The 21,236-nt window shown below is 38.1% G+C and overlaps 1 non-coding gene across 1 annotated transcript; it reads left to right on the plus strand.

Moving 5' to 3' along the window:
- Positions 1-2,857: 2,857 nt before the first annotated feature.
- Positions 2,858-2,930, plus strand: TRNAR-UCU (transfer RNA arginine (anticodon UCU)). Its single transcript has one exon. It is a non-coding gene; the product is annotated as a tRNA-Arg (tRNA).
- The last annotated feature ends 18,306 nt before the right edge of the window (positions 2,931-21,236 follow it).

A 21,236-nucleotide genomic window follows, 5' to 3' on the forward strand; every position in this document is an offset into this window, starting at 1 on the left:
CTGTGGAGCTTGTTTAACCGAGCTCGAAACCGGAAGATAAACTTCCGGTTTCAAATTGTAAAGAAACCTGAAGTTTATCTTCCGGTTTCTAACTTTTAATTTTTTTTTATTTTTTCTTAATAATTAAAAATAGAAACCGGAAGCTCCTCTTCCGGTTTCAATTTAATATATATATATATATTTTTTATAAACCTTTAAATGTCCACTGCCGCTTTTCAAAAAAATGTAATGAAAATTTTCAAAAAAGTCCCCTTTCTTTTTTAAACTTTTAATTTAACTTCAATTTTTAACTATTTATCTTTAAATTCATTAATTAAATATTTTCTTGTCAAATTAGTTAGTAGTAAATATCTAATTCGGTTAAAAATGTTTATTTTTTTTAAATGTGAGTTTGAAATTATATTTTTGACAGTTTAAATTACGGTTTTTACAGTTCTTTTATAATTCCAAATATCACCGAAAAATTACTATTCGAAGCGAAAGTTAAACAATTTCAAATTGTAATTTAAACTGTTCGATGTGACAGTTAAATTTGGCCAACATTTAACTGTCACTTCGAACAGTTTAAATTACAGTTTGAAATGGTTTAACTGTCACTTCGAACCGTAACTTTTTGGTGATGTTTGAAATTATAAAATTAACCGTAACATTATGGTTTAAAGTGACAATTTAAATTACAGTTTCTTTATAATTACAGTTTGAAATATGATTTTTGCACTTTAAACATTTAGCTGTCACTTTGAACATTTAACTGTCACTTCGAACAGTGACAGTTTAACTTACAATTTGAAATTGTTTAACTTTCACTTCGAATAGTAATTTTTCGGTGATATTTGGAATTATAAAATAACTGTAAAAACCGTAATTTAAACTGTCAAAAATATAATTTCAAACTCACATTTAAAAAAAATAAACATTTTTAACCGAATTAGATATTTACTACTAACTAATTTGACAAGAAAATATTTAATTAATGAATTTAAAAATAAATAGTTAAAGATTGAAGTTAAATTAAAAGTTTAAAAAAGAAAGGGTACTTTTTTGAAATTTTTCATTACATTTTTTTGAAAAGCGGTGGACCATTTACAGGTTTATAATATAAATTGAAACCGGAAGAGGAACTTCCGGTTTCTATTTTTAATTATTAAAAAAAATAAAAAATAAATAAAAAAGTTAAACCGGAAGATAAACTTCCGGTTTCTTTACAATTTGAAACCGGAAGTTTATCTTCCGGTTTCGAACCCGGTTAAACAAGCCCCACAGTGGGCAAAATGTTTAACCGGGCCCTTAATGAGAATAAATTCTCATTTAAAGTCCTATTTTAGGGTAAAATCTTGGATTAACCATGGTAGAACACGGTTATTAAATAAAAAAAAAAATTAATTGATTGAAAAGGAAGGATGATAGACTTTATATGTAATGAAAAAAGGGCAAAATAGCTGAGAAGGAAGATTATAATTGGAATGAGGGAGAGTGGTGGAAGATGAGATAGTGGGAGAAAAAGAGGGTGGCCAAAAAAAATTAATAAGATGAGCTGATGGATTAAAATCCAAGATTAGGTTCTAAGGAGTTGTGTTTTGGCTTAATTAATTAGGGTTATATAATATATGAATATATATTCTAGAAATCTGAATTGACACTAACTTTTGATCCTAGAGATACAAGATATAGTTTCTGCCATGGAATTTTTCCAGAAAGCCATGCAGAACAAAAAACCCCAAAAGAAGAAAGTTTCTAATGAAAACTGATAATACTATGATTTTTCATAATAGTATCTGGAAATTCTATACGTAGGAAAACCAAAAACAACAAAGATAGAAAGCGAAAAAAGAAGAAGAATCGGAAAATACGTTAAATGAAAACTTGCAAAAGAAACCTAGAAATTCGAAGAACCCATTCGATTCTGAAATTCATGTGAGTTGAATAGAAAAAAATTTGCTAAAATCTACATCACCAATATTCAAAAATCAACTTACTAACTAAAGAATGTTATGACCATGGTTAAATTGGATGAAGATCATACTTATAGAAGAAATCCAGACATTCGAATAACACTTGATTATGAAATTCATGTGAGTTGAATAAAAAAAAAGGTGTCCCAAAATCTCAATTCATTTGTTGTTATCCCGCTATAAAAATGAAGAACAACTTTATTTTTTGTTTTGATTTTCCATTCAAAGTATAAGGAGTGTATGAAAATAACTGAAAATATCGGTGGGTTTTTCTTTAATTTTAATTTATGAATAATTATTATATACTAAATAATAATTTACCCCTATTTTATAGGTCGTGTGTTTTTATGTTAAAAGTTGTGTAAAATTTTTATGTTTTTTATACCTTTTTATGGTTTTTTATTGCTCTTTGTAGTTGTCTTTGTCCCTTTGTGGATTTTGTAAGGTTTTATTTCTCATGGTTTTCTGATTGTATTTGGATTTTTTTCATCTAATGAATATAGAAGCATTTTATCAAAAAAAAAAAAAAGTAGTGTAAGATTTTTATAATTTGACAAAAGTGGAAATTTGTTAATTAGCATGGGTTGTGTAATAAAGCATTCTATCTTGCAGCAATGTTCACATGGACTTTAATTATTAAGTAAATTTGGTCATTCACCATTAGATATAAACTTATTAAATCTAAACCTTAAGATGCTTTGAATTTACACCTTATGATTCTAATAAGCTTAGATCTAACGATGAAGTCAAATTCTACATAGTCATTAAGATGCATGTGATCAAAACCGTCTATCTTGACTTTATATACCTTACCAAGTAACAAAATGAGATTACTTCATCGGATTGTGCTGTCACTGGTAGAAATACTTTGATATATAGTTTGGTGGTCCATGTCTAACATCAAAGCGCCCATGGCCTAATGGATAAGGCGCTTGACTTCTAATCAAGCGATTGTGGGTTCGAGTCCCACTGGGCGTGATCCTTTTTCATCTTCGTGCCTTTTCAATTTATTCTCAAGCAAACCCAATTTGTCTTTTCCTATTTATTTATCATTTTAAAAAAAAAATATATTGAATATAAACCCAAACCCAAATCAGGTACCATAAATTTTATTTATTATTTTCAAAGGCACTATTAACTTTAGAAATAATTCAACAGTGACTTCAAAAAAAATGTTACAAGAAAATCTGTGGGTTTTTTAATAAAAAACCTTATCCTATTTAAAAGCACATAATTTTTTTTTTTTTTTTTTGAAACAAGCACATAAAAAATTATTAAATGTGTTATGTAATGGTTACTTAATAAAAAAAACCTTATCATATTAATAACCTTTTCCAAATTGTATGTCTTACAACAAAATCAAACAGGTATTTTATATTCTAAAAATGTATTGGTATGGATTACTTAGTAAAATAATACTACTATAATTGCTTCAAAAAAGAGAGTAAAATATACTATAATTAAAATATACTTACACAATTTGTTATTTTAATCCTTTTACTTGAGTTGGGATACCTTTGACCCATATCCTTTGAATAATTGATCATTTTGACCCCTCTACTTCATTTTGGCATATTTAACATTTAGCAATATAAATAACATTTGACCATATCCTTTCACTAACATAATTTTGACCACGCACTGTGACATTGTCAAACATTGCTGATGAATAGAGCTATAATCAAGTTAAGCCAAGTTTTGGTCTGTTCAGACTCAGCTTGTCGGAAAATTGATGAGTTTGAACTCAAGCTCGATCTAAACATTCTGTTTGTGAGCTACTCACGAGTTGTTCACGAGCTTGTTGACGAGCTCACGAGCAACTTGTTAATTCAGCTCATGAACTTTGGTTGCAAAAACTCATTAATTTTGTTCATTAATTTAATTGATTTGAAATTTCTTTAACACCAAATTGTATAGTTTTGAAACCTATAAAACTAAAATTTACACAAAACTATATCGTTTTATATTTTCTCTTTTATAGAAATATTATTATTAAAAAAATAATCGAATCAAGATTGTTCGTAAGCATGTTCATGAACAGGGGCATAGATAGGGGTTCGGATCCCTCCGGCCACTAAAACCACCTTAACCCCGTCTAGTTTCGGGGGCCCTGTCGCAAAAAAAATAATAATTTGTCGGGGTGTTGATTTAGGGGCTTTCTACGTTAATATCATAATTAAATTTAAAATTACAACTAAATCAGATTATTAAACTTAATTCTAAATAATCATAGTATATAATATATAAAGTACGCTTTTACCCTTGATTTAAAAATGCTAAACTCAAATTTATAAATCCTAAACCTTGGATAATATATTATAGATCATCAATTCATAAATTCTAATTCTTAAAATAAATTAAAAACATTGATTTTATTTTTTCAAAAAAAAACATTGATTTTATTACTTTGATATAATTTAAAATTATGGCTTAATATAATTGTAAATAATTTTTTAAAAGTGAATTTTTATGTAAATTTCTCTTGAATTAGCCTTCCCAAGATGACCCATTAAATGTTAGAATTGTCTAAAATTCAAAATTTCAATATGTTGGACCTATTAGGTACTCCCTGATTCGGACTATACAAATTCTCATGACAAAGTTTGATTACATTTATATTAACCATATCTACAGGGAGAAGAATAGATGTGCCGACTTTCTTGCGTCGAATGCTTTTGATTCTCCTATTGATTGTACCACTCTCCACCTTGCTCCCCTTGAGCTGTCGAAGCTGCTGCAAGATGACGCTATGGGAGCCAGCCTCCCCCGTTTAATCGCTACCTGATGTAGCCTTTTATTTTTCCTGTCTGCTGTGTTGTGTTTTTTCAATTCCTTTGTAACAAAAAAAAAATCCAAATTTCTATTTTTTTTTTGGTCTATTAGGCATCTTTAAATCCAAATTGCTAATTTTTTTGGACCTGTTAGGTGTCTCTAAATCCAGATTTCTAATTTTTATTTTACCCTATTAAGCCCTCCTTAAATCCAAATCATTAATTTTTTTTGCCTGGTATGCCCTCTCAAATAAAAAAAATTAATTTTTTTTACCTATTCGGCCCTCCCTAAATCCAATTTTTGTTTTGCATGTTAGGACTATTAAATGAAATCTAGCTTAATTTTGAGAAATTATACATTAATACTTGAAAATTGGTTCTTGACCATTCAAATTATAACACGTATATATACAAAAAATTGGTACTTTCGAGCCGAGCTTTTCCAAGCTCAAGTTCGACTTATAAATCGAGCTAAATATGATCGAACTTTTATCGAGTCGAACACTGAGCCACTCTCATTTAGAGCCCTACTTATGCAACTTTTGAATAAAATTTAGATTTTGGGAAAAGTTATACATAGGTCAAATATGACAAAGTTGAAGTACATGGGCTAAAATAGGAAATTATATAAATTACACAAGGCAATTTTTAATTTTTGTCTGCACATAATTTCTCAGTTGCTAACAGATGCAGGCATCTCGTTTTTAAGGAGATCTGAGCATTTTACAGTTAATAAAATTTTAAATCTAGAGATAGGATTGTAAATGAGTCGAGTGGCTTTTGAGCAATTCAAAGTTCGGCTTAATTTAAAAACGAGTCAAGGTTGAATACAACTTACCTTACTTGATTGCCTTCCCCGGCTCAGAGTGAAGGTTCAGTCCAGCAAGAAGTTCAATTATTCCATAACATAATGGGTCAGGGTTGTGCGCGGTCTCGCATGGACTCTGGCCTGCGTTCCCTGTGGACACTCGTAGTGGGTCATCCTTTTCATTCATTCCTCCTTAGCCGGAGGCCACTCTTGGTAAGCTATATCTCCTTCCCGCCCAATTGACAATCGAAGGTCGAGGTCTCGGTCCCGCTGGAAGGAAGCTTGAGGAGCGCTTGACTTATTATATTAACAGATGGGAACCCCGGAGCTAAAGAGCTTCTTTTATAGAACAATGTAGCTTACCACTAACAGGACCCCAAGCCTATATATTATGGGGAATCAAAGCTCGACCTGCCCGACTTTCCTGAATGTCCATGACCATCCCTTCTCCTTACCGGGTTTGGTTTTTTCATGATGCCATTGGAAGTCCACAGTTACTACTGTTGAGTGTCAACCGGACTATAACCAAGCTATCCCACTAAGATGAATCGTGGCTAAAAGAAAGTCTTGCACGAAGAAGCAGCTTCAACCGCTACTCCAACTGCATGATGCAGTTGGAGTAGCGGTTGAAGTTGCTTCTTCGTGCGATACTTTCTTTTCCCACAAAACGAAGATCATTCGCTAAGCGAATGAAGTGAGTCAACCTCTTTTTGGCTTTGGACAAACACTTTTTTTCTCTAGTCGAGCTTTCTACAAAAAAAAAACGTCTGAATGAAAGATGTCAGATTCTCAATTTCTGACGTTAGAAAGTAGAAGGAATAAGAAGATAAAGAAAGATGAAAAGAGAGAGAAGAAGAAGAATTTAGGACGAAGGAATGTTTTCATTCATATTCAGCATACCTCATAATTCAGTGCTTATCTCTTTATAAAGAGAAAAGGACAAAAACAGTTATGGACAGTTGTGGGAACTTTACAGCTTGCATAACAAACCTGCTACTCGTAACAAATTGATTCTAGCAGTAGTACCCAGTACTAGCTTTTAGGGAACAATAAAGCAATGACAAAATAATAAAATACAAAATTAATAAAGGAACCTGGAAAATAACACTTTAGTCCTTGAGCTTATTTTTACGTTTGTATGTGACAATACCCCCTCCTTTACTGCATTATTGTCCTCAAGAATGAAAAAATTTAGGGAACTGAGCAGCGATAGTAGCCTCATTCTCCCAAGTAGCATCAATCGTAGGTAAGCCTTGCCACTGGATCAAGAGTTGTGGCACAGTGTTGTCTGCAATAACAGCATGGCGAGTGTTGACAACCTTAAATGGGTGGATGACAATTTCTCCGGAAACTGTTGGGGGTAGGGTAATTAATGGCGTAACAGATGTAGGAGGTTTCTTTTTTAGCAAGGAAATGTGGAAAACATCATGTATTCTTCATGTAGAAGGCAACTGTAGTTTGTAAGCTATTTTGTCGATGCGTTCCTTGATTTGGAAGGGACTGTTGAAACACCTTTCCACATGATTTTGATTTGACAAAATGATTTAAGTTAATCCATAATTAAGAGACAATTAAATTTAAGTGCTTTGATTTAATTGTACTAATATGTTTGTTCAATATTGAGTATAAGTATAAATGCAAACAGAAATAAAGAATAAGACAAGACGAAGTCAGCATGAGAACACAGCACAAGCTGAGTGAAGTATAACTCAGTATAATAGAAGAAGAGTCATCTTCAGAACAAACGCTTGAAGATGGAGCTAACCAAAGAAACTGAGTGGAACGCAACTCAGTATCAAAGAAGAGAAGTCTTCCTCTAAACTAATGCTTGCAGACGAAGCTAACCACGGAAGTTGAGTAAGAATATGACTCAGAAACAAAGAACAAAAGCAACGTCAATAAAGTCAAGCTGAGTGTTCGTCAGGATAGCGCGATTGATCCGTTTGCTAGAAGACAAGATCCGACAACTGTCTGCACCAATAACAGAAGCTTTGGAATTATGCACAGAGTCAATTTCGAGATGCATGGGTCAACTGTCTGTTAGCTAAAAGATGAACTGACGCTAGAAGACGAACCTGCCGGAAGAAGACAAGCCTGACGCCTGCTAAATTCAGACGATAGGATTGGCCTGCAAATCTGAAGCTGACCAGAACAATGACACAATAGATCCGTTTGAATCCAACGGATAATTCCAGATTCAAATCATTAGAGCTTCAGACTTCAACTATAAAAGGACAAGTTCATTCTTGGATCCTCAGCTAATTTGCCGAAAAATACAAAGAGAAAAAGAGTATACATACAAAGCACATTCAAACAAGAAAAAGATCTTACACCAAATTTCCATTTCTGTGTAAAAGCTAGATTGATTTTGTAATCATCTAAAGTGTTCTTCATTTAGAAAGAACAAGTTTGTATCAATTGTAAAATTGAGAGAGTGGTGCTGAGTACTTGGTTTTAGTACTCAGCGGTAGAGAAATCTGAGTGTTTGGTTATAGCGCTCAGTAGGAGTTGAATAGACGAATAGAGGAAGGTACTCTTGCATATTCAACTGCCTTGTAAACGGTTTGTGCTCTACCTTTAAAGAGCTCAGTATTGGATTGAGAAAGCCCGGAGGGACTCTGGGGACTGGACGTAGTCGGAGAGGCCGAACCAGGATAAGTCGTGCTTGATTAAATTGCTCAGGATATAAATTGTAAAAGCTGACACTGAGTAATCTTGGTGCTGAGTTGGAAGCTGACCTCAAGTGTTAATTCCCAACTCACACGTAAAACAGTTCTAGTCAGCATCTGACTAAAGCTGTCTTACATCTCTCGGCCGTGCTGACCTAAACTAAGTTAAGTAACTTAAAGAATTGATTAAGTCAACATAATTAAGCGAAAAAGTTACATTAGTTCCTAACCCCCCCCCCCCTTGGAACTAATCACACGGGACCAACAAGTGGTATCAGAGCTTAGTAGCTCACTACTCAAAGATATAACTATCTTGAGCTGATCCCGATAAATGGCTGAGAACAGCACGCGTTTCCTTCCAGGAAATCAAACAACACAGATACTCCCTGAGGGATTATCAATTAGTCGGCCTCCCTTGTTTTTCGGATCAAATTATACATTTTGGAAAAACAGGATGAAAAACTTTATTCAAGCTACAAACATGAGTGCATGGCTTGCAATAGTTCAAGGCCCATATGTGCCTTACAAAACTGTTGATAACGAAAAAGTTGTCAAGAGTGAAACTGAGTGGTCAAAAGATGACCTTAGAAAATTACAAAATAATGCTTCGGCTATCAATATGCTTCACTGTGCGCTAAATGCTGCAGGGTACAATAAGATTTCAGGCTGCGAGTCAGCACAGGAAATATGGAAGAAGCTCGAAGTAACCTATGAAGGCACGAGTAAGGTCAATGAGTCAAAGGTGAACCAACATATGAGATTATACGAGCTGTTCGAGATGAATGACAACGAAGACATCTCGGAAATGAATGCTAGATTCACCAACATCATAAATGAGCTGAAAAGACTCGGCAAGAACTTCACAGAAGAAGATCAAGTGAAGAAGATCTTGAGAAGTCTACCCAAGAGCTGGCAAGCTAAGAAAACAGTTGTGGAAGAAGCTCAGGACTTGACCACGTACAAATACGATGAGCTGATCGGATCTCTGCTGACCCATGAGATATCCATGAAAAACTTCGAAGCAAAAGAAAAGTCAGAAGATAAGAAGCAAAAATCTCTTGTCATGAAAGCTGACTCGACCGAAGCTGACTCATCTGACGATGAGGAAATGGCCATGTTCACGAGAAAAATGAAAAAGCTGTTTAGAAAGAGTGACAATGACAGCAAAAGGCCATTCAGAAAAAGCGACAAATACAGAGCTGAGTCCAGCGACAACAGATACAAAAAGGACAGCTCAAAGCCTGTCACATGCTGCGAATGCCATCAAACTAGGCACATTAAGTCAAGCTGCCCTAACTTAAAGAAAGAAAAGAGGGAAAGCAAAAAGGCAATGGTGGCCACATGGAGTGATAGTGATGAGTCAACCTCATCAGAAGCTGATGCAAATGAGACAGCAAATATATGCTTCATGACCGACGATGTTGCTGACCAAAGTCAATCTGAGCAAGCTGACCTCTCTGATGGTTCTGACCAAGAGGAACATTCCAATGAGGTAACATCTCTACTCTTGCTTAGAAATGAAATGGTTAATGCCCTGAGTGATCTATATACGCTGACCAAAAAGTGTAACAAGAAAATAAAGGCACTCAGCAGGCGATGTGATGAGATCGAGGAGATCAAACTAAGTGATCTCCGACATCTTCTCCAAGACAACACCAGGCAAGATGAAAATCTGAAAATCATGCATGGTTTTGTCTCGGAAGTCCAAACTGAGTCAAAGAAGCTTAGGAAGGACATCACAACTATACAGAACCAGCTGAGTAAATCGGCAAAGAAAGGGTTCTATCCCAATGCTGAGTATCATGGTACTGGTCAGCATAGACAATAAACTCAGCAGAACAGTCAGTGTGCCTGTTGTGGGAAAAGAGGACACACCATTGATGTGTGTTGGTATACTCGGCGGAATGTCCAATATGACTTCTGCGGAAAGAAATGTCATACCACTAAGGTATGTTGGCATGCTCAGCACAATCGTGCTGACCAGAAACAAAATCACTCTCAAAGGGTGACCTATTGTGACTTCTGTGGTATAGCTGGCCACACAATTAATATATGTCGTCACAAATTAAAACATGATGTAGCACCTGTCTATGCTAACCAACGAGGACCCAAAAGAATTGGGTACCTAAAGATGAATGATCCAAAATGCAAGTGAGCCTGAGGTGCATGGAGAAGTCAAAGCTTTGGTATATTGACAAGGCATGCTCGAGGCACATGACTGGTGATGAAACTCAATTCATCACACTTGAGCGTAAACGAGGTGGAAGTGTAAGCTTCGGAGACAATAAAAAGGGTAAGATAGTCGGTTCAGGTACTATCGGAGGTAACCCTACTATTGAGTCAGTCTCCTTAGTCAGGGGTCTCAAATATAACCTATTGAGCGTAGCTCAGCTGTGTGACAGTGGTAGAAAGGTTGTATTTGATGCCACTGAGTGTCGGATACTCGAGGGAAAGACAAACAATTTGATTTTAACTGCCCCTCGTGTTGACAATGTGTACATGTTGAGTTTAGAAAATAACTTTTCAAAAAATATATGCTTAGTGTCAAAGGAAGACAATTCCTGGCTATGGCATAGGAGACTTGGTCATGTAAGCATGGACCTCCTTGCCAAACTAGCAAGAAAGCAATTAGTTGAGGGATTGCCCAAACTTAGATTTGAGAAAGATCAATTATGTAATGCTTGTCAGCAAGGTAAACAAACTAAAAAGTCTTTTCAAAATAAAAATCTTGTCTCAACCAAGCGTCCATTGGAATTACTACATTTGGACCTTTTCGGACCTGTCTAGCCACTCAGCTTGGGCGATAAGAAATTTTCCTTAGTCATTGTAGACGATTTCTCTCGGTATACTTGGATCATCTTGCTTAGTAGCAAGGATGAAACATTTGAGATGTTCTCCACATTAGTCAAAAGGCTTGAAACTGACAAAGACCTAAAAGTAGCTCATATTAGAAGTGATAATGGCGGAGAATTAAAAAACCAACAGTTTGACGAATTCTGTGAAGTCAGTGGCATTGACCATAATTTTTCTGCTCCTAGGACTCCTCAACAAAATGGGGTCATTGAAAGGAAGAACAGAACAATATTTGAAATTGCTAGGACAATGTTGAGCGAAAATAGGCTTCCAAAGTATTTCTGGGGTGAAGTTGTCCACACAGCATGTTATATACTCAATAGGGCTTTAGTTAGACCTATACTCAAGAAAACCCCTTATGAACTTTGGAAAGGACGAAAGCCCAACATTGGCTACTTTCGTGCCTTTGGGTGTAAATGTTTTATACTCAACACAAGAGAAAACCTTGCTAAATTTGATGCTAAAGCTGACGAAGCAATTTTCTAGGGTACTCAACTAACAGTAAAGCATATAGGGTGTATAATAAATGAACTCAGGTTGTAGAAGAGTCTGTACATGTTGAGTTCGACGAAACTGACCCTGCAGGAAAGACAACTCATTCCGCCGAAGATGACCCAAGCTCAGCTTCCGCTGACCAAAATGGAGCCACTGAGCACCACAAGAGCTGATCAAAGGTAAACACGAACCCGAAATTACCTTTGCTGACCAATCTACTCCTGCAGATATTGTAGAAACACATATTCCTGACAACTCAACATTACCTAAAGAAATAAAAATTCCAATAGGACATTCGGAGAAGTCCATTCTTGATGCTGCTGAGAACAACCTGATGACAAGGAATCAACTCAGGAGATATCTTAGCAATGTTGCGTTCGTCTCAGTCTATGAACCAAAGAACTTCACCGATGTTGAGCACGATGAATTCTGGATCAATGCTATGCAAGAAGAGCTTGATCAATTCAAAAGAAATGAGGTATGAGATTTAGTACCAAAACCTAGGAATCAAAAGACCATAGGAACTAAGTGGGTCTTTAGAAACAAATTAGATGAGCAAGGCAATGTAGTCAGAAACAAAGCCCGACTTGTATCCCAAGGCTATAGTCAGTAAGAGGGCATTGACTATGGTGAGACCTTTGCTCCCGTTGCTAGGTTAGAGGCTATACGTATATTGTGTGCATATGCTAGTTTCATGAACTTCAAACTATATCAAATGGATGTCTAAAGTGTTTTTCTTAATGGATTTATAAACGAAGAGGTATATGTTAGTCAGCCTCCGGGGTTTGAAGATCCAAAATTTCCAAACCACGTTTATAAACTCAAGAAGGCCCTATACGGCCTGAAACAAGCACCACGTGCTTGGTACGAGAGGTTGACCAGTTTCCTGCTGACCAGGAACTATGTCAGAGGTAAAGCTGACACAACCTTATTCATTAAGAAAAAGGGGAAAAATACCCTGCTGGCACAAATTTACGTAGATGATATAATATTTGGTGCTACTGACGAATCTATGTGCAAAGAATTTAGTAAGCAGATGCAAACTGAGTTCAAGATGTCAATGGTGGGGGAACTCAACTTCTTCCTTGGACTACAAATAAAGCAAGGGAAGAACGACATCTTCATTAGTCAGTCTAAGTACGCCAAAGAAATGTTAAAGAAATTCGATATGGAAGAATGTAAACCCATATCTACCTCAATGGGTACTGACACTGTCCTTTGTGCTGACGAGAAAGGTAAGTCTGTAGACAGAAAGTTATATCGAGGTATGATTGGCTCTCTACTTTATCTTACCGCTAGTAGGCCTGACATTCAGTACTCAGTATGTTATTGCGCAAGATACCAAGCCGACCCCAGGGGATCTCACTTTATAGCTGTAAAAAGAATTTTCAGATATTTGCAGAGCTCAGTTAATGCAGGTTTATGGTATCCAAATACAAATGACTTTACACTCATTGGATACACTGATGCTGACTATGGACGAGATAAGCTAGAGCATAAGAGTACTTCAGGAGGGTGTCAATTCCTTGGAAGCTGTCTAGTATCTTGGTTCAGCAAGAAGCAATCGTCAGTGGCCCTGTCAACAACTCAAGCTGAGTACATTGCTGCTAGAAGTTGTGTGGCCCAGGTCCTATGGATTAATCAACAACTTGAGGATTATGGTGCAAAAACAGAGACCATTGAAGTCAAATGTGACAACAAGAGTGCCATTGACTTATCCAAAAATCCAATCCAACACAGCAGGATGAAGCATGTCAGCATAAGGCATCACTTCATAAGGGATCATGTACTCAAGGGTGAGATCAAGCTGACCTATGTTCCAACAGATGAACAGCTTGTGGATATCTTTACGAAGCCTCTGGCTCGTGAGCAATTTAACATACTAAGGGAAGCTATCGGTATGTCTAATCCTCTTCACTAAAATTCCATGCTTAAATTGAACATTGAGTGATTACCATGCTGAGTAAATTGTGCAAAATTAGTAACTATTGCATGTTGAGCTAAATATGAACTATATCACCCGATGCTGAGTAGACATACATATTGAGTGATTATCATAAACTGAGTTACTAAGTACACGAACATTCCTTCTACGTAAAACTGACTTCCTAGAATCTCAAACGATTAGGTTTCTCGAAACTGAGTAAAACTCTCATGCACAATAAATGCTAGCACGCGCATTAATAGCCACCTAGGATGATGTAAGCGCAATAATTAGAAAACACATGCGCCGATTGTGTCATAAATGCCAGAATAATTGTCGATTGATCATCTCGAGGTAAAACGGCTATTCCAACCCTTCAGATCAACTTGGCATCCTTATAAATAGTGGACGAATTCCCACTCATACCTCTTTACATTCAAAATTTCTGGCATTCAATCTCTCTCTCTCTCTCTTAAATTCCAAAACCTCTAAAAAATCTTTCAAAAGTCATGTCTGATGATTCCCAGAATATCTCCGGTGGCGATTACGACCAAAATCACTCCAATGAAAACCCTCCGTCTGCTGCTCAGCAGGAATACGTAGAGACTTCAAGTGAGTCTCAAGGTCATGGTCAGCATGACCAATCTAAGGTCAGCACCTCCGGAAAAGTCCCTCATCCTGACCAAGCAACTCCATCTAAAGAACAGAAAACGGAGAAGAGCAAGAAACCACTGGAAAGAAACTATTCTCCGGTTTACAACAGTGTAAGGGGATGCAAGATCGACCATTCCCACTGGTTCTCTAAGGGTTTTGTAGAAGCTGAAAAACCCTTTTGCGAATGGATCTCTAAAAATGGCTGGACCGAGCTATTTTCCCTCCGTGAAGCCACCTATCCTGAATTGGTAAGGGAATTCTACACCAACTTACGGGTTGCTGATGATGATAGTGACTACATGATCACCAAGGTCAAGGGAAAGAAAATCTTCATCAATCCCCCCTATCTCGCCAAACTGCTCAAACTGAAGAATGAAGGAACCGAACTCAGGTGCACAAACGACTCCGGAAAAATCAAATACCCTGTTGAGTTCTGTAAACCCTCTGGTCACAAAGGAGAAATAGCCAGCACGTGTATGGGTCAGAATCAGAAAATGGCTCATTACATCCTGACCAACTTTATATTCCTTAAGGTCAACTCCTAATCCTCCGCATCTAACTTTGAACAGTGCTTTATCTGGCACATGCTGACCTACCAGCCACTCAACATGCCCGTTTTTCTTATCGGCGCATTTCAACGTAGTACCGGAACACTCAGGTTGGGATCCCTTATCACCAAAATACTCAAAGACTACAAAGTGAGCTTGGTAGAGGAAATTAACGTCTGGGGTACGGAAATTTCTGTTGGCATACTGTTCGGTTTGGCCTATGACCAACCCATCGTACCCAAGAAAGAAAAGGGGGCCACGGTTGAAGAAGCACAGGATGTCCCGACCAAGAAGGGGAAGAAAGTGTTGGTGAAACCAACTAACCGCACTCGGCAGGACAAAAAGCGGAAAGCTGACCCGTCAGCAAAGGATGTGAACACTGCTCCGAGAAAGCTAAGAATAATATCCAGTGCGAAGAAAGTTGATGCTGAGCAAGGTCAGGAGGAACCTAAGTCAGCAGAAAAACTGAAAAGGCAAGTTGAGCCTGAGGAAGAAAGTGAGGACACTCCTGAGCAGCCTCTGAGAAAGAAGAAGAAGAAATCCTCTGGACTGAACCCAATCGATGCACTTCCTCATGACTGTGTCATCTCTAAAGACTCACACTTTGTGAGAAGTCAAGATATCGATCTTGAGAAACCTCCTGCTAACCAAGAAGAAGAATTGGGTAATGATGAAGGTCAATTTGATGTTGAAAGGACAGATGATGTTGAGCCAAGTAAGGATGTTGATGCTGAGCAAAATCAAACAGTTGATGCTGAGCAGACTGAGAAACCAACTGAGCAAAGCAAGACAGTTGATGTTGAGTCCACAGCGAAAGACAAAGTTGTGAGTGATCTTAATACTGACCTTGGGCTGAACTCCTCATCTGAGTCCCATTACTCCATTCCTGCTGATCCCTCTCCTCCAACAAAAGTCAGCACAGGCAAACGCCTCAAACGAAAGGCTCAAAAATCTTCAGTCATTGACCTTCTGGACGATTCTCCGCTAAGGGAACCAATCTCTGACCTTACTACACTCCAGTTCCAGTTCTTCAACACCGTCATTGAACCAACTTTGGACCAAATCAAGAAAAAGCAAGCTTCTGTTTCTCAAGCTGAGGAACAAGCCGATCCCAAAGCTCCTGAAGGTCCTGTTTCTGCCGAGCAAGTGCTCGAAGTTCCTGCTACTCAAGACAATGAGTTAGCAAAGGAAAATTCTGCTCAGGTCAGCACTGAACTACCTCAACCTTCTGAAACTACTCAGCTTTAGACTGACTCCGAGCAGGTCAATATCTCTGCCGATCCTCCTCTTCCAAATCCTTTATCGCAGAATGATTGCCAGTCAGTTCCTGCTGGTGATCTGAATAAAAGCTCAGCTGCTGACCAAGCTGGCACATCTAAGTCTGGACAGCACCAAACACCTCCTCCATCCGGTGTTATTCCATTTTCGGCCTCTGAACCACAACATGATGAATCTTATGCTTACCTGCATGCTACTGAGTCATGACGAAGAATCATTGACTCAGCTCAAGCCTTAATTCAAGATATTCATCAATCAAATGTCGATGTTGCTGGGTCTGTCAATGTTGAGCCATCTCAACTCTCTTCTGTCACTCAGCTTTTAACTGAAATCAAGGGTCTCAAGGACTTGCTGAGTGTCATGACATCTTTTCAATCTCAACAACCCAAGCAAGAATCTATCGTGAAGCTGGCTGAACTCCAGCTGACAATGGTCCATCATATGAATGCTATCCAGGGCCACCTCAACACTTTGTCAGCTGCGAACTCAATCTATGCAACCTCTGCTGAGGTTCATCAACTCTTTACCCAGCTAAGTTCTGAGCTAATCGGGACTCGTGAATTAGTCTCCTCCTCCTCTTAGTGTTCCATTGAGCAAATTAGTGAAGCTGTTCGCCTACTCAACTTGAGTAAAGAAGAGATGAATACTGACCAAGTAAAAACAAATGAGATTCTGCAGTATTCTCAAGCCACACTTAAGCATGTCCGGCATACCAATGCTCAACGTCAGTTCTATGATGCTGCGTTGCTCAAAATGTACCATCAATCTTATGCCAGGCTGTCAGAATCTATAACTTGGATCGGGAAATCACAGGAGTATCTCTTGAGCATGCTCAGTGCTAACATTAGGATCCCTGCTGCCACTCTAGACGATGGCATGGCTGTCTTCGACGGTCTTCGGGAGAGTACGAGTCAACTCCAAGCATATTCAGCCAAACTAACTCGTGATGTTCTTCGCGAGACATTTATTCCTCCATCTTCTGATGATGGCAAAACTGGGGAGAAAGAAAAGTAAGCTGCTGGAACTCAGCAGAAAACGGGGGAGGCATCTGGTTCCGCAACTCAGAGTCAGCAATAAAGAAACGCCAAAGGCAAAGGGCTAGCTAACCAAGCTCAAGTCAACAGGAAGAAATAGATTGGCTAGTCTTAGCTTTTGACTTGTAGTTTTTTATCTGGCGTGTTCTATTTTGTTAATGCTGACCATCTATATATATTTATGCATCTTGTATTCAAATTGACAAATCTTATGTGATGTTTACTTACTTATTTTGCTTTGTGCTGATCTGTCTTAAATGAACAAACAAATCACACGGGACCAACATGGACCATAGTACCTTGCACTTAACTTCATTGAATTGCGAACAGCAATAGAGACCTGCCTGTAGGGTTGAAGTTTGAGATAGACCTAATCACCAACTGAGAACTCTCGATCAGTGCGATGCTGATCTGCGTTCTGCTTCATTCTGTTTTGAGCAGAGGCTAAACAGGCTTGAAGGAAGGAATTCATCTGAGATCTTTCTTGAAGTAAATCTTCCACTGCTACCACATTGAAAGAATTGGGAGGTAGGATGGGTAATTGAGGAACCACACCATAAAGTGCTTGAAATGGGGGCATTTTTATTGCACTGTGGTAGGTGGATTTATACCAGAATTCTAAACATTGATTGAGCCTTTCGGATTGGCCATCTATTTGGGGGTGGTAGGCACTGCTAAAGTGCAGTTTAGTGCATAGAAGCTTGAGTAATTCCTTCCGGAAGATCCCTGTAAAAATCCTATCTCTGTCTGAGACAATAGTTTTAGGCATACCATGAAGCTTGAATATGTGGTCCAGAAAAACATGTGCCACCTTTGCTGCATTAAAAGGATGGGATAGAGCAATGAAATGTCTTCCCTTGGAAAAACGATCTACCACCACTAGTATAGTATCAAACCCATAGGACTTGGGTAGTTTCTCAATAAAGTCCATTGCAATGTCCTGCCAAGCTCTTGCAGGAATAAGGAGAGGTTGTAGGAGTCCTGGATAGGCCACATGATCCACTTTACAACGTTGATAAGTATCACAATTAGTAACCCAAGTGATGACTGCCTGAGAAAGCTTAGGCCAATAGAAGCGGTGTTGAATTCTGGTAAGGGTGCCCTTGCTGCCAGAGTGACCCCTAAAAGGAGAATTGTGGCATTCTGTAAGAATTTTACACCTGAGATCAGTAGTAGAACCAATGTAGAGCTTGAACTGATATTTGAGAAAAGCATTAGTGTATGTAAATGTTGGATGAGAGGTAGGTTCTATGGTTAGTTGGTGTATGAGATTTGTAGCTAACTCGTCTATTTCATAGGAGGATTGGATCTCTTCCATCCATGTCGGCACTACCATAGACATAGCCTTGAGTGTAGAGGGTGGGGAAGAACTTGCTCCTTCTTGTTGTCTTGAAAGTGCATCAACCACTTTGTTCTCACATCCCTTTTTATACTAGATAGTGTAATCCAAGTCTATAAGCTTAGATATACCTTTATGTTGGAGATATGTATGCAGTTTCTGCTCAAGAAGGTGCTTTATACTCTCATGGTCAGTTTTGATGGTGAAAACTGAATTTTCTAGATATGGTCGCCAGGTAGTGCAAGCCTGTAGGATTGCCAAGAGTTCCCTTTCATAGGCTGAGAGGTGCTGGTTTCTAGGGCTCACTGCCTTGGATAAATAGCACAAGGGTCTGCCTTGTTACATTAAGACTGCTCTGATGCCTGTGCCACTGGCATCACATTCCAAAACAAATGACTGTTTAAAATCTGGCAGAGCCAAAACTGGGGCCTTGGATATAATGTCCTTGAGTTGATTGAATGCTTCCTGAGCTTCAGGGGACCAATAGAAATTATCCTTCTTTAGGAGGTCAGTAAGAGGCCTACTAATGGATCCATACCCTTTAATGAACCTTCTATAGTAGCCTGTGAGACCTAAAAAACCTCGTAAGCCTTTTAGAGAATTTGGTGTAGGCAAACTCTTCATTGCAGAAATTTTGCTAGGATCTGTAGCTACTCCCTCTGCGGAGATAATATGGCCCAGATAAGATAAGCCACCTGTGAGGCTCCAAAATCACATTTGGAACCTTTAGCATAAAGTTGGTGTTGTTGGAGCAAATGGAAAACCATTTCGAGGTGTTGTAAGTGCTCTTCCTTCGATGCACTATAGATGAGAATATCATCAAAAAACACCAAAACAAATTTTCTGAGATATGAAGCAAAAATTGTATTCATAAGAGACAGAAATGTAGCAGGAGCATTGGTAGAGCCGAAATGCACTACCAAGAACTCATAAAGCCCTGTGTGAGTTCTGAAAGCAGTTTTTGGAATGTTTGCCACATGCATTCTTATTTGGTGATATCCAGCTCGCAAGTCAATCTTAGAGAACACTCGGGCCCCATTCAATTCATCTAAGAGTTCCTGAATCACAGGAATAGGAAACTTGTGCTTAACTGTAGCTTTATTCAACTCCTTGTAGTCCACACAAAACCTCCATGTGCCCTCCTCCTTCTTAACTAACAACACTGGTGAGGCATAAGGACTGTGACTAGGTTGGATTGTGCCATTTTCTAACATCTCAGCCACTAGTTTTTCTATTTCATTTTTTTGTTGGTAGGAATATCGGTCTCACATTGATAGGGTCAGTAGAAGATTTGAGGGGAATGGCATGGTCATGAGACCTTTGAGGTGGCAAGGTTTTAGGTGGAGTAAATAGAGCTTGGTATTTGTGTATCAGGGGTTGATAGGTTTCAGGAACTTCAGGTAAATGGTTTTCTACAAGGGTTGTATCCTCAATTGGAGTGACTGACATGAGAAACAATCTAGTTGTTACTCCCTTCCATCCTTTAGCCACGAGCTGGTTAACACTCTTAAGACTCATTCTCTTAAGCTTAGGTGTCGCTACCATTCAATGTAACTCAATTGGTTTTTTATCCTTATAGATAATTAACTTTTTGCATGCGAAATCAAAGGTAACGGGTGTGTGGCTTCTCATCCAATCCACGCCTAGAATTAAATCATAATCACCCAATTCCAAGACTCTAACTGGAAATTGAAACTTAGTATTATGCATAGACTATGAAAATTCATCACATTTAGAGTTTACCAGTAGTTGTCTGCCATCCGCGACTATCACTGCAGCTGGTTTGACCCTCAACAAAGCTAATTTAGCTTCATCAGCTAACTTATGGTCTACAAAGCTGTGGGTACTGCCAAAGTCGATGGGGATCATAATTGGCTTCTTGTTGAGCCTTATGTGTTGTCTGTAACTCCCTCATCCAGAGCATTCACTGATAATGAAATAGGCTCAACTTGCTCTATTAATGATTCCTCCGCATTAAGCTCCTCTATTGCTTCCTCAATCTCTCCTCCTTCCTCATCTCCTGCCTCCAAATTAATCATGTTAAGCTTCTTTAGTACACATTGGTGGCCTGGAAAATATTTTTCCCCACATTTCCAACAGGCTCCAGGTGTTTTGCGAAAATTTGAGGGAACTAAGGCAGATTTAGGGTCATGAGGTTTAGGTGTGAGGGTAGAAGTAGTGTTGGTTAGGTTATTTGGTTTGTAGGTGGCTAGAGGGGTAGGGCTCCAGGTTCTAGCAGGGGTATTGGATTTGAAAGGTGTTTTGGCTTTCACAGCTTCTATTAGTTCCTTCACGTTAGTTTCATGGAGTTTGGCTACTTTAATAGTAGTGTAGATATCAGCAGACTGGCTAGACCTAACTGCAGATCTGATTTCTGGCTTCAGTCCAGAAATGAAACTGCTCACATAGAAAGCAGAGATAATGGAAGGATAAGCCTTTTCCATTTTTAACTTCAGTGCTTCAAACTTCTCTTGATACTGCAAAACTGAAGCAGTTTGCTTCAAATTTGCCATTTCTTCTACCACATCTGCAATGTCAGTTTCCTGGAATCGCTTGCTAATCTCTTCCAAGAATTCCTCCCAATTGGATCCTGCTTTCTCCTGGATCCAATTTTTATACCATCTGTCTGCCTTCCCTTGCAGATATAGTCCTGCCAAATCCCTTCTCTTCTCCGGAGCAACATCAAATATCTGGAAATACTTCTGGCATTTACTAACCCAAATATCCACATCAGTGCCATCAAAACTAGGTAAATCATATTTAGGAAGTATCTTATTGAAATAAGGCGGTTTATTAGAGGTTTCACCACCTGAGTATTTCTATCAGAAAATGAGGGGTGAGAGTTAAGAGTAGTAGAACCTTCAGGGGAGGATTGAACTAGCATGGCCATGGATTTACTGAGTTCCAACAA

This window comes from Euphorbia lathyris, chromosome 8 (assembly GCF_963576675.1).
Source record: "Euphorbia lathyris chromosome 8, ddEupLath1.1, whole genome shotgun sequence".
NCBI lineage: Eukaryota > Viridiplantae > Streptophyta > Magnoliopsida > Malpighiales > Euphorbiaceae > Euphorbia > Euphorbia lathyris.